Below are 13,925 nucleotides of genomic sequence, written 5' to 3' on the forward strand. Positions count from 1 at the left end.
TTTCATTTCCATCATGGTATTTGAATGAAAGAATGAACTGCTGGCAGGTCTGTAGACAAGTGAGTTACCCCTAGACCACAGCTCCAACACATTTGGGCTCAGAGATTCAACTATATCTGAGTGCTTCTTTCAGACATAAACTGCCTACAGAGGACTCACCTGTAAGGGTAACTTCATTACCGACTTTTTAAAAGCGACTTTGGTACCAGCCTTTTAAGTGCTAATTCAGTACTGGCCCATCAAAAGAAAAATCGATACAGACCTTTTAAAAATAAATTCTGTACCGGCCCTTTAAGAGGGAATTCACTCTTTTAACAGTGAACGTGGTACTTGCCCTTTAAAAATGAGTTTGGTACCATCTCTTTAAGAGTGAGTTTGCTATCCTCTCTTTAAGAGCGACTTTGGTACCGCCCCTTTAAGAGAGACTTTGATACCGTCTTTTCAATAGCGACTTTGGTACCGCCCCTGTAAGAGAGACTTTCTCCTTTTAAGAGAGGCTTTGCTATTGCCCCTTTAAGAGAGACTTTGGCACCGTTCCTTAAAGAGCGACTTTGGCACCACCCCTTTAAGAGTGACTTTGGTACTGTCCTTTCAAAAACGACTTTGGAAACCTCCCTTTAACAGAGACTTTGGTACGTGCCTTTAAGAGCAGCTTTGGTACTGTCCCTTTGAATGCAACCTTGATACCATCCCTTTAAGAGAGACTTTGGTACCCTCCCTTTAAAAGCACATTTGGAACTACCCCTTTAAAAGCAATTTTGGTGCTGTCCCTTCAGGAGCGACTTTGTAAGCCTACCTTTAACAGCACCTTTGGTACCATAACTTTAAGAGCGAGTTTGGTACCATACCTTTAAAGAGGTTATCCAGTGCTAAAGAAAACATGGAAACAACATGACTCTTGTCTCCAATTCAGGTGTGGTTTTCAATTAAGCTCCATTCACTTTGATGGAACTGAGCAGCAAAACCCCGCCCAAGTTGGAGACAAGAGTGGTGCTGTCTCTGTAAGAAAGTGGCCATGTTTTTGTAGTGCTGGATAACCCCTTTAAGAGTGACTTTGGTACCATGCCTTTAAGAGCAACTTTGGTACCCTTCTTTTAAAAGTGACTTTGGTACTGCCCCTTTAAGAGCAACTTTGGTACTGTCCCTTTAAGAATGACTTAGGTACTGTCTTTTTCAAGAGGCTTTAGTATTGTTCCTTTAAGAGAGACTTTGATATTATCCCTTTAAGAGCAATTTTAGCACCATCTTTTTAAGAGCGACTTTGATACTGACCCCTTAACATCCACAGCCACCTTACAATGGTAAAGAAAATTGCTTGAATTGAGTGAAGTAGGCGTGAGGTTCTGTTGGCTGCTATATTTCAGCTATTTGCATAAGTGCTCTGATTGGCTGATTATAGTTGAGCTGTGTGCTGTTTCAATTTCTGAACATTCTGCCATTCATCTCTATGGGGAATTTTCAGTCTTTCAACGTTAATTTCTTAAAATAGACAAATTGGATCGAAAACAAAAAATACTTAGCACACCTGTCATTGCTGAGGGCTTTGAAATGCAGTGTGAATAGAATCTATGTGCAAAGTGCTTTGGGCCCAGGGGCGTAGCTAAAGGCTGATGGGCCCTGGTGCTGAATTTTAGCTTGCCCCCCCCCCCAATGAATTTAAGGTGACGCCCTCTAATGTGCCACCATGTCTTAATAAACTGTCACTGCCTCCAGCTCATGTACTGTACCACTGCCTCCCCCTCATGTACTGTACCACTACCTCCACCCCATGTACTGTACCCCTGTCCCCTGTACTTAATGGACTGTACTGTGTCATTCTCTTATCATTATTTACCAATCTTTGCCTCTCCAGCTGAAAAACTACAACTCCCATCACAAACTGCCAGCAGGACATGATGAGGTTGTAGTGCCTTAACGTAGAGAGACAGAAGACTGCACAACTACAACTCCCATCATGAGCTGCCAGTAGAACATGATTGAGGTTGCAATGCTGCAATCTGAAGAGACACTGACTGCAAAACTACAACTCCCATCATGAGCTGCCAGTAGGACATGATGGAGATTGTAGTTCTGCAATCTGGAGAGACAGAGACTGCATAACTACAACTCCCATCATGAACTGTCGGCAGGGCATGATGGAGGTTGTAATTCTAGGGATAACCTGTCCTTGTTCCTGCTCTTCTCTGGGGCTCACATCTACACATATACTGTAAATACTGTACATACACCATATACATACATTGTATACACATATACTGTGCATGCATGCATACATACACCATATACATACTGTGCATGCATACACATATATCATATATGCCCCACTGGCGAAGGTGGCTCAGATGGGGCAGATGCGTAAAAAAAAATATTCGCAAAAATACCATTTGCGAATATTTTTACGCCGATCTGCCCCATCTGCACCTAAAAAAGGCATTTACGCCTTTTCATACATGCCCCCCATACTGTATATGCATACACAATACATACCATATACATAAGAAACATACAATAATTCTTTTCAAATGCTCAAATCTTTATAATTAGTAAATTCCTAAAGCACATTCAGATGTACATTAGTAATAACATCCATGTATATCACCCAGTGCATACGATGCCGCTTCACAGAACATCTATATGCACAAGCCAAAAAGACAGAAATGGCTGCACATTGCACCCATGGCTGATACAAAAGCTTATTCAGCTACATTTAAAACCAACATCAGAAGTTAGTATATAATTTGGCCAAACCATATTGCCTCATGTACCACGTGCAGGTCTTCTGATACACAGAACATCTATTCCTCCAAGTTCTGTCTTTGACATCTCAGGCGTTGTTCACAGAGGTGAGATGAAAGGTTCCATTATACATGTGCAACGTTTTTTAAGAGCAAACACTCTCTTTTTCAAGGCTTGAAACATTGCAGATGTATCATGGAACCTTTCATCTCACCTCTGTAAACAACACTTGAGATGTCAAAGACCGAACTTGGAGGAATAGATGTTCTGTGAAGCTGCGCCGTATGCACTGGGTGATATACATGGATGTTATTACTAATGTACATCTGTATGTGCTGCTGGAATTTACTAATAATGAAGATTTGAGCATTAGAAAAGAAGTACTGTATGTGTTTCTTTATGGACTGGTATGTAATTGTGAAACCTGTGGAGAGGCTGTAGTGAAACACACCCAACACCCAGGTGCAACATAGGATCCTGTTCACACTGTTATTCTGTTGGATCCTGTTCACACTGTTGCACATATATCACCTACACACATACTGTACATGCATCATACACACACATATTTTACATGCATACACATATACATACATCATCTACACACATACTGTACATGCATCATACACACATACTGTACATGCATATATATATATATATATATATATATATATATATATATATATATATATATATAAATATGGGCCATTCCATTGTTACCGGTGTTACATTCGCACAGCTTAAAATGTATAAATAAATTAGAAGGACATAAATTACATTTGTTTTTATGGTATATATAGATGTGTGGCTGTGGTAATACTACAGCTCCCAGCATGCTCCTGTGTGGCTGTGATAGAACTACAGCTCCCAGCATGCTCCTGTGTGGCTCTGGTAGAACTACAACTCCCAGCATGCTCTTGTGTGGCTTTGGTAAAACTTCAACTCCCAGCATGATCCTGTGTGGCTGTGGTAGAACTACAGCTCCCATCATACTCCTGTGTGGCTTTGGTAGAACAACAACTCCCAGCATGCACCCGTGTGGCTGTGGTAAAACAACAACTCTCAGCATGCTCCTGTGTGGCTATGGTAGAACAACAACTCTCAGCATGATCCTGTGTGGCTGTGGTAATACTACAGCTCGCAGCATAGTCCTGTATGGCTGTGGTAGAACTACAACTCCCAACATGATCCTGTGTGGCCATGGTAGAACTACAACTTCCAGCATGATCCTGTGGCTGTGGTAGAACTACAACTCCCAGCATGACCTTGTGTGACTGTGGTAGAACTACAGCTCCCAGCATGCTCCTGTGTGGCTGTGGTAGAACTACAACTCCCAGCATGCACCTATGTGGCTTTGGTAGAACTACAACTTCCAGCATGCTCCTGTGTGGCTGTGGTAGAACTACAAATCCCAGCATGATCCTATGGCTGTGGTAGAACTACAGCTCCCAGCATGCTTTTATGTGGCTGTGGTAGAACTACAACTCCACCATCCTAAGCCACCTCCAATGCTTCTCTCCCGGACCAGGGACAGATGAGCAGTATGATTCTTCATTCCACCTCTTCTTCATGGGCAGAGACAGTATAATCCTTCAGCGGCAACAGCTCCCCACTAACAGCTCCCCCCCCAACAGTTTGGCCCTCCACCGGTCTGAGGGACAGTGAACTGTGTAAAAAGTTTGAGGACCCCTGCTATATACTATGTGGGGGCTATACACTTTGAGGGTTGTGTGGGGACTATACACTGTGGGGGCTTCCAGGTGGCTGTACTGTATATGGAAGCTATACACTGTAGGGGCTATACACTGGGGTTGTGTGGAGACTATACACTATGTGGGGGCATCCAAGAGGCTGTACTGTATATAGGAGCTATACACTGTGGGGGGCTACACTATTTGGGGGTGTGTGGAGACTATACACTATGTGGGGGCAGCCAGGAGGCTATATTATATGTGGGGGCTATACACTGGGGGGGGGGGGGGGCTTCTCTGCCTAGGGCACCAAAACTCCTTTCTCGGCCCTGGCTGTGTGGTTTGTCGCCATACAGACGAGCTTCAGAACAGCCTGCTGTTGATCATCCCTGGCTTTACTGAAGTTGGTGATGCATCAGCTATGCTGGACGTAGGAGGAGGAGGCAGTAGGAGGCAACAGGAGGCAAGGATTGACATCCAGCAAACCAGGGTAGTAGTAGGACAAGCACCAAAACAATTCATGCCTGAGCCCCAACCGCCAGCACCCTGTGGACAATTAGGGAGATGTAATGTTCCTGCCCAGGCTTACTGGTCCACATATTGGTGGTTATGTGGACTTTGCCACTGATGTTGTTGCACAGTGTGCACTTTATTTTATCCCCAACCTGTTGATGCTGGGCAGGAAATGCACACCATGTTGTCTTCATTTTTGTTGTATTTTTTTTTTTTTTTTTTAAGAATTTTATATTCTTAGTTGGGTTATTATTTTACCTACAGTACTTTACCTACCCTAGTTGTTACCTAACCATAACACAGTTGTCCCAGGGGCGTAGCTAGGAGTTCAGCCTGGGGGGAGGGGGGGAACGAGTGAGTTTCAGTGGGCCCCCAACCCAATTATGTTACCCATGGCAGACGACAATATTTTCTGAATAACAAAGTCTATATATTCTACTACATTAGTGAGTAAGGATTGAGAAAAGTATTAGAGGCTTCTACATTTCAGTATAACCATGTAAAAATTAAAAGGGTTGTCTAAGGTTAGAAAAACATAGCTGCTTTCTTCCAGAAATGGCACCACTACCTATCTATCTATCTATCTATCTATCTATCTATCTATCTATCTCCCATCTATCTATCTATCTATCTATCTATCTATCTATCTATCTATGTAACAAGAGATGGGAAGACGGCACTCCAATAGTGAAAAATTGTGTGATAATTTATTCACCCATACACGTAATGCGACGTTTCGACTCAAGCATGAGTCTTTTTCAAGCAAGTACATAGTGTCATACATGTGGTATTTATACAGAGAAATACGCCCCCAAGGGGTGTGTGTCTCAATCAGTGACATCTTAAATAAACAATATACACATTATAGTATATCATTTCATCAATGCAGTGATGTGCACAAATTCATATGTGTCCATATACAAAATTACATATTGAATGCAGTGTGGCTCCAATAAATGTGCAAAAGTCCCTTCAAAGTCCGTATAATCATAAAAATAAATAAACATCCATCTTGGTAAGAGTTAATCAGGAGGTTGGACTTCACTCACCATCCGTGTTCCGACAATCCTACGACGTTGTAGCCATGCTGTATTCGGCTTGTAAACAGAAGAAATACGCAACTCCGGATGTTAAAAGACCACCTGACATAGCGTAAGATACTTGATCTCTCAGCGCATTTCGCACATGCGCACTCACATTCCAATTGCCCGGACACCATCTTGGAGTAGGGAAAAAAACTCTAGGTGCCCATATTTCACGCTTGTGAGTAGAGGAACCAACGACTAGCTGGGAAAGAAGACACACAATTACCCCAAATCCTTTAAGATCGTCATAAATAGGTAAATCTAGCCATATTGACGGCATCAAGGCCATCCATGGTGAATCTTCACTCTTATGGGCAGTCATACTCCGTATTGCATTTATTGGTCACCGGACACCAAATATGACCTTTCTCTAGGGTAAATGTAGCTTCATATCCCAACAAAATAATGTCATTGGACCGCAGAGTCAGGAGTAAGTCCCGGAGAAAAAGAAAAAAACGTAGGATTGAAAAGGATTCAACGGATCAGGTGAGTATAGGTCCTATCTCCATCTATAATAAAGGAGAAAGAAGAGAAATTAGTATTCTGTGTAAAAGTTGTGACAAAGTAAAAAATACATAAATAATAATAAATGAATTAGTACTACTTCCTTCAGCAATGACAAGTAAGTTGATTCGCGGCTTCGCTCACAGCCTATTGCCACCTCTACGAAGAACTGGAATGTGGTCTATGACCATAAATTTCAATTGTTGGACAGTATGTCCAGCCTCGACAAAGTGTCTGGAAACGGGAAGGTCCAATCTCCCAGTACGTATAGATGACTTATGGTTGTTCAATCGTATGTGGCACTCATTAGTGGTTTCACCCACATAAATATACGGACAAGGACACCGTAGGACATAGATGGCATAATCGGTCTTGCAAGTAGCATAAAAACGCAGTTTGTAACTACGATTGGTACTAGGGTGACAAAAAGTGTCACCCTTAATCATCAGACTACAATTGTCACACCCTAGACAGGGATAACTACCTGGTCTAAGTGAGGAGGACAAATCGGGGTGACTCGGTAGAAGAAAGTCATGTAACTGTTCATCAATCACATTCATGGCATAGGCATCATCCACCAGTAGTTTCAATCGACGGAAGAATACATTTCTCGGGTCACTTGATGTTTCCCTATACACACTGCAATTCCCCAACTGTCTCATAATTTCTCCCACATATTTATCTTTGTCCATAACGACGACAGCACCCCCTTTGTCGGCGGGTTTCACCACAATGTCGTCGTTATTAGACAAATTATTTAATGCTTCCATTTGTTTTCTAGAGAAATTCAGTCTACCCCTCTCTTCAGTGTTAAGTTTTTCCTTCAACCTCTCAATATCACCTTTCACCAAGGTTTCAAACATGTTGACAGCATCCGACGCTGGAGGACAAAAATCACTTTTGTTAGATAAACCATAGTTTTTTGGTTTCCCTAGCTCCGCAACATCGGTTTTACTGGAAAACCAAACTTTAACCCCTTAGTGACCGCCGATACGGCTTTTTACGGCGATCACTAAGGGTTCTTATTCTGCTGCCATCAGCTTTTTACGGCGATGGCAGAGAATAAGGCTACGGGGCCGGGACGGCCCCCACCCCATCCCCCCGGCTACCGGAGGTAGCTGAGGGGTTGGGGCAGTGTGTGGGGTCCGTCCCGGCCCCCCCCCCTTACCGACGATCGCCGCTATTAACGTTATAGCGGCGGCCGTCGGTAAAGGAGATTACCGGTGCTGCCGCCGCCTTTCATCTCCCCCCGCCGTGAATCTACGACGGGGGGAGATGAAATAAGTGTCCTCCAGACCTCAGATCAGCCCCCCCTAGTAGGGCGATCACTAACCCCCCTCCCCCGGCGGCCATCATTTCCAAGATGGCCGCCGCCATCGCTGTGAACCGACTAATGTCGGTTCACAGCAATGGAAAAGTTAAAATGAATGAAAGCCCCATGCTCTCCGCCACCGGAGGTAGCGGAGAGCATGGGGCAGTCATCGTGGACCCCCCTGTAGGGTCCCGATACAAGCGATCAGCGGTATATACTATATACCGCTGATCGCTTGTACCATGTGCATCCAGGCACTTTTTATCCCCTGTCACCATGAATGATTGGTGACAGGGGATAAAAAGTGATGTCCCGCCACCCCCCAAGTCGCCCCCCACCCCCCCTGTCACCCCCGTCCCCCAGTCACCCCCCCTTCCCCATATACTCACCTGCTCCTAGAGCTCCTTCCTCCTCGACGTCTTGGCTGGTTATGAAGTGCGCATGCGCTTCACAACCAGCCAACTCTGAAAATTTAAAGTGACAGAGACCAATTTGGTCTCTGTCACTGAACTATGATTACTGAGATAGAAAATATCACAGTAATCATAGTAATACAGTGAAAATGAATATGTAAAGTACAAAAAGTGACAAACATACAAAAAAATAAAACACACACTTTTTATTATAGTAATAATTGCAGTTTACTCCCAAATTACCCCTAACCCCTCCCCAGATTACCCGTAACCACCGCACGTTGCCCGTAACCACCGCACGTTGCCCGTAACCACCGCACGTTGGCCGTAACCACTGCACGTTGCCCGTAACCACCGCACGTTGCCCGTAACCACCGCACGTTGCCCGTAACCACCACAAATTGCCAGTGACCCCCTCCCGATTGCCCGTAACCACCCCAAATTACATGTACCCACCCCAGATTACCTATAAGCACTTCAGTTTATCAGTAACAATCCCAGATTGTCTGTAACCCTTCCAGGTTGCACATAACCCTCCAGGTTCCCCGTAATCATGCCAGATTACATGTAAACCCCCCCAGATTCCACGTAACCACCGCGCGTCGCCTCTGACCACGCCACGATGCCTCTGACCACGCCACAATGCCTCTGACCACCGCACGTCGCCTCTGACCACCGCACGTCGCCTCTGACCACCGCACGTCGCCTCTGACCACGCCACGTTGCCTCTGACCACCCCAAATTGCCAATGATCCCCTCCAGATTGCGGTGCCCATGCCAGATTACAGGTATCCACCCGAGATTGCCTATAAGAACTTCAGTTTATCCGTAACCACCCCACATTGCCCGTAACCACCCCACGTTGCCCGTAACCACCCCAGATTGTCAGTAAGCACTGCAGGTTGCCCGTAACCACCCTAAGTTGCCCATAACCACCCCAGATTGTCTGTAAGCACTGCAGGTTGCCCGTAACCACCCCACGTTGCCCGTAACCACCCCAGATTGTCTGTAAGCACTGCAGGTTGCCCGTAACCACCCCATGTTGCCCGTATCCACCCCAGATTGTCTGTAAGCACTGCAGGTTGCCCGTAACCACCCCACGTTTCCCGTAACCATCCCAGATTGTCTGTAAGCACAGCAGATTGCCCGTAACCAGCCCACGTTGCCTGTAACCAGCCCACGTTGCCTGTAACCAGCCCACGTTGCCTGTAACCACCCCACGTTGCCGTAACCACAGCAGGTTGCCCGTGACAACCACACGTTGCCCATAACCACCCCTCGTTGCCCGTAACCACCCCACGTTGCCTGTAACCACCCCACGTTGCCGTAACCACAGCAGGTTGCCCGTGACCACCCCATGTTGTCCGTAACCACCCCAGATTACCTGTAACCACCTCAGGTTGCCCATAACCACCCCTGGTTGCCCGTAACCACCCCACATTACCTGTAATCTAATTTTTTTTATTTTATTTTAGTAACTGCGCTATTCTAATAACCATTACTAGCTGCGGTTTTGCTCCTGTAAATTGGCGCTCCTTCCCTTCTGAGCCCTGCTGTGTGCCCATACAGTGGTTTATGCCCACATATGGGGTACCGTTGTACTCAGGAGAACCTGCGTTACAGATTTTGGGGTACGTTTTCTCTCCTGTTCCTCGTCAAATTGAGAAATTTCAAACTAAACCAACATATTATTGGAAAAATTCGAGTTTTTCATTTTTACTGGCCAATTTTGAATACTTTCCTCTAATACCTGTGGGGTAAAAATGGTCACCACACCCCAAGATGAATTCTTTGAGGGGTGCACTTTCCAAAATGGGGTGACTTTTGGGGGGAATCTATTCTGCTGACACTACAGGGGCTCTGCAAACGCACCTGGCGCTCAGAAACTTCTTCAGAAAAATCTGCACTGAAAATGCTAATTGGCGCTCCTTCCCTTCTGAGCCCGGCTGTGTGCCCATGCAGTGGTTTATGCCCACATATAGGGTACCGTTCTACTCAGGAGAACCTGCTTTACATATATTGGGGTGACATTTCTCTCCTGTTCCTCGAGAAATTGAGAAATTTCAAACTAAAGGAACATATTATTGGAAAAAATCGAGTTTTTCATTTTTACTGTCTACTTTTGAATACTTTCCTCAAATACCTGTGGGGTCAAAATGCTCACCACACCCCAAAATAAATTCTTTGAGGGGTGCACTTTCTAAAATGGGGTGACTTGCGTTGAAAATCTGCGTTGAAAAAGCTAATTGGCGCTCCTTTCCTTCTGAGCCCTCCTGTGTGCCCATGCAGTGGTTTATGCCCACATATGAGGTACCTTTTCACTTAGGAGAACCTGCGTTACAAATTTTGGGGTACTTTTTTCCTCTTGTTCCTCATAAAATTGAGAAATTTCAAACTAAAAGAACATAATATTGGAAAAATTTTAGTTTTTCATTTTTACTGTCTACTTTTGAATACTTTCCTCTAATACCTGTGGGGTCAAAATGGTCACCACACACCAAGATGAATACTTTGAGGGGTGCACTTTCCAAAATGGAGTGACTTATGGCGAGATTTTACTCCGCTGGCACTACAGGGGCACTGCAAACGCACCTGGCGCTCGGAAACTTCTGCAGCAAAATCTGCATTGAAAAAGCTAATTGGCGCTCCTTCCCTTCTGAGCCCTTCTGTGTGCCCATGCAGTGGTTTATGCCCACATATGGGGTACCATTGTACTCAGGAGAACCTGCGTTACAAATTTTGGGGTACTTTTTTCCTCTTGTTCCTCGTGAAATTGAGAAATTTCAAACTAAACGAACATATTATTGGAAGAATTTGAGTTTTTCATTTTTACTGTCTTCTTTTGAATACTTTCCTGTAATACCTGTGGGGTCAAAATGGTCACCACACACCAAGATGAATTCTTTGAGGGGTGTACTTTCCAAAATGGGGTGACTTATGGGGGTTTTTCTCTCTGCTGACACTACAGGGGCACTGCAAACGCATCTGGCGCTCAGAAACTTCTTCAGCAAAATTTGCATTGGAAAAGCTAATTGGCGCTCCCTTCCTTCTGAGCCCTGCTGTGTGCCCATACAGTGGTTTACGCCCACATATGGGGTACCGTTGTACTCAAGAGAACCTGCTTTACAAATTTTGGGGTGCTTTTTGTCTCATATTCCTTTTGAAAATGAGAAACTTTAATCTAAACGTATATATTATTGGAAAATTAAAATTTTCCATTTTTTTACTGCCTAATTGTGAATACTTTCCTCCAGCCCCTGTAGGGTTATAATGCTCATTATACCCCTAGATTAATTCTTTAAGGTGTGTAGTTTCCAAAATGGGGTCACTTATGGGGGTTTTCAGGATACCAGACTTCTAAATCCATTTAAAAAAAGAACTGGTCCCTAAAAAAATCAGTTTAACGAAAATGTGATAATTTGCTGATAAATTTCTAAGCCCCATAACACCCTAAAAAAGTAAAATATGTTTACCAAATTATGCCAGAATAAAGAAGACATATTGGTAATGTGACTTAGTAACTAATTTATGTGCTACGACTTTCTTTTTTTAGAAGCAAAGAATTTCAAAGTTCATAAAATGCAAATTTTTTTAATTTTTCATGATATTTTGATGTTTTTCACAAAAAACACACAAAGTAGTGACCAAATTTTGCCACTAACATAAAGTGCCATATGTGACGAAAAAACTATCTCAGAATCGCTAGCATACGTTAAAGCATCACTGAGCTATAAGCGCATAAAGTGAGACAGGTCAGATTTTGAAAAATTAGCCTGGTCATTAAGGCCCAAACTAGCTGCAGCACAAAGGGGTTAAGATTAATATTCCTCAAAAACATCTGCAAATCAACATCAAGCTGTAACCAATCAATGGTTTAGTGGTTGGGCGGAAGGATAAACCATGATTAAGTACATCCAATTCATTAGCTGATAAATTGTGGGAAGAGATATTTACCACTAGTGTTGGGGATTGGTCAGAGTCCATCATGCTTTCTTCGTGGTCTTTCCTTTCCTGGTCAGGACGCCGCCACTGTTGTTTTCCTCCACGACCCCTCCTGATGCTCCTCCGCCCCCTGCTGCTTCCACTCTGTCCTGTTCTAAAAAAGCAGGTTTCTCCTTCTTTGACGTAGATTTTTTAGTTATGTCTTTGTTACGCTTTTTCTCCTCTCGTTTCCCTTCTTTTTGCCACTCGTATATAAAGCCGGTCTTATAATCCTCGCAGTCCCGATGCCACTTTTGTCTTTTCAGTTCTTCTTGTTCTCTCCTATATTTCTCCAAATTCATTAGAACTTTCTCTTTATATTTGACGATTTCGTCAGTATCCATAACATCAGTCAAGGCACTAGCACTCACTTCCAGTTTCTGTTCAACTTCAGTGATCTCATCCTGTAGATATTCAATGTTCAGTAAAACTAAATCCAAAGCATACTTATTAGTAAGTCCTTCAAACCGAGCACAGAAGTTTTTATTTCTGGGGAACAAATTAGGTCTTAAATGAGGGCGCAGTCCTCTCAGGATCATCTTGGTTTGATAATAGTTAGATAGCAATGATAAATCTAAATAAATTTAAGGTAATGAGTCTCTTGGAATCAGCCTCATAGGTCCGTTTAGTGTCCAGCTTAGAGGGAACACTCAAATATGCTCGATCACCAAGGCGACCGCTTAAAATACGACTTACGTCTTCATCGCTGAAGAAATACGTGACAGGTGTAGAATCTTGTGGCTCCATAGTAATAATCACGTGCTCAGTTCACAGGGTCCACAAATAATCAAGAAACAGTAGTAGAACAGCACTGTGCAGACTTCTAGTCAAAATGGCTTCCAGCCAGTGGGTGCACGTCTCTCAGGTAGTCGACCCCCGACTCCACAGCATAAGTAACAAGAGATGGGAAGACGGCACTCCAATAGTGAAAAATTGCGTGATAATTTATTCAAAGTCCGGGACTACAACGTCGTAGGATTGGTGGAACACGGATGGTGAGTGAAGTCCAACCGCCTGATTAACTTTTACCAAGATGGATGTTTATTTATTTTTATGATTATACGGACTTTGAAGGGACTTTTGCACATTTATTGGAGCCACACTGCATTCAATATGTAATTTTGTATATGGACACATATGAATTTGTGCACATCACTGCATTGATGAAATGATATACTATAATGAATAATGTGTATATTGTTTATTTAAGACGTCACTGATTGAGACATACACCCCTTGGGGGCGTATTTCTCTGTATAAATACCACATGTATGACACTATGTACTTGCTTGAAAAAGACTCATGCTTGAGTCGAAACGACGCATTACGTGTATGGGTGAATAAATTATCACGCAATTTTTCACTATTGGAGTGCCGTCTTCCCATCTCTTGTTACTTATGCTGTGGAGTCGGGGGTCGACTACCTGAGAGACGTGCACCCACTGGCTGGAAGCCATTTTGACTAGAAGTCTGCACAGTGCCGTTCTACTACTGTTTCTTGATTATCTATCTATCTATCTATTTATCTATCTATCGATCTATCTATCTATCTATCTATCTATCTATCCATCCATCGAATAATAGCAGCACTCTTTGTACCTCAGCTCCCACAGGAGCCAGCAAACTCGAACTTGACCACAGATCCATGGTCAATCCGTGGACAATTTGGCGAATCAATTGCCATTTTCAA

The sequence above is a fragment of the Dendropsophus ebraccatus genome, chromosome 3 (assembly GCF_027789765.1).
Source record: "Dendropsophus ebraccatus isolate aDenEbr1 chromosome 3, aDenEbr1.pat, whole genome shotgun sequence".
Classification (NCBI taxonomy): Eukaryota; Metazoa; Chordata; class Amphibia; order Anura; family Hylidae; genus Dendropsophus; species Dendropsophus ebraccatus.